Raw genomic sequence first — 1,799 nt, forward strand, 5'->3', positions numbered from 1 at the left:
CGTTCAGACATAGTGCGGTGGCCTTCGCTGTGCTGCACTGGAACAACACAGATCACCACTAGGGCACACAGAATATAATTGTGTCCCGTTCACACCACAACACGGGAGTGATGGGTGGGGCACTGCGATAAAATGCAAATATGCTGCATTTTATTGTATTGCAATGGAATCTCACCACAGGTCATTGCGAGGCAGCGGACTGCGCTGCCATGAGGGGACCTGAATGGAGTGTACATATTATACAGTACCAATAAAGTTTAAAAAATGTAAACATTGACAGCTTTGGCAGTGTGCATTTGCCCCGGGGACAGTGTTGATGGTATATGTTGGGCTAGTGGCCTTGAGTGGGGATACTTTTAGTGGAGATACCATTTAGTACCCATTCACACCTAGGCGACAGCGTTTTTGCGCGTATTTTTGTCTAGTGCTTTTGAGCATTGTTTGTACATTTTGCACACGCTTGTGTCGTGCATTTCCAGGCATTTCCCATTGAGTATATGGGGACAAAACACGCTGTAATCTGCCACAAAGAAGATCATATACTTTTTCCAGCGACAGGCGTTTTACAGCTTCTGACAAAACACTCAGGTGTGAACGGGGGCCATAGGAATAAATTTGCATGTTTTGTCATGCAATGTCATTCAATTTTTGTGCGACAAGATGCCTAGACGTGAACGGGGACTTAGACATTACTCAGAGCAGGACCTGCAGTCAGTGACACATGGTGGACATGATATGTCTAACTGCTTTGTGTTAAGACCAGTAATCACTGCATCTGGCAGAGGGAAGTTATCCAGCACCAACTTTCTTTTTGGCTGAGATGTCATGTGACTGAACACAGAAAACCACAAAGTAAACTAATGCTGGAAGATGTGTCCCAATAAACCATGTCCTCCAGTAGCACCAACCATCACTGTGTCCACCAATCAAGGCACCACCGTGGCACATGTTGCCTGGCACAGTTTATATAGCCCAGAGAAATCAGATCCTACCATGACAGGCCAAAGCTTCCCACTCCTCTCCTTGGATGAACAATGTTTCCCATATGTATTTTATGTCCTAAGGGAAACAACGGATCGTTCCTCATGCATGTTAAATCTTTGTATGAAAGGATTGTTTTCAGAAAATCATTACTGCTTATGAAATGAATTTTCATACGAAAGACTATCTACATCTGATTGATAGACACAAGACTTGCTAGCAGTTATATGACCATAAAGCAAAGTCCAACACGCAGCTGACTTCCTGTTCAGAATTCCCTAGACTACGAAGTATACTTTTGTTGCTTGCAATGTCATTCAACGCAGAGCAATGATCTCCACAACAAAGAGAAACATATTTCACATATCTCAGTTTCTGTTGGCATGTGAATTATTGCATACTGTATATAGTTATGAATGTTACTCGCAGCTCTTTGTCTAACCTTTTTTTTGTAATTCTATGCCATTGAAACCTCTGTTCTTGGTATAAATTATTCAAAGTTTATCTTAGGATACATGTAATGAGAAATATATTGAAGATGAGATTGCTGACCTCCTTTTAAAAATGCAAGTTGCCTGGCTATCTCTGGCTCAAATATTTCTTTGTCACAGAGCTGGAACGAGCATGCAGCCAGTGAAGTCACAGTTAAGTCTGAACACCTGATATGTATACTTGCTCTAGGTCGGTGGCTCAAAAAGAATTGAACTCAGAGGATCAGAATGGCAGGCAAGCAATTAGCATTAACATACGGAGAGGTATCCTTGAGCACTCAGATTGGATGGGAGGCCAGCAGATAGGCCCCTATTTTATCTGCTGGC

Source organism: Nanorana parkeri, unplaced genomic scaffold, assembly GCF_000935625.1.
Source record: "Nanorana parkeri isolate BGI_ZX_2015 unplaced genomic scaffold, ASM93562v1 scaffold692, whole genome shotgun sequence".
Classification (NCBI taxonomy): Eukaryota; Metazoa; Chordata; class Amphibia; order Anura; family Dicroglossidae; genus Nanorana; species Nanorana parkeri.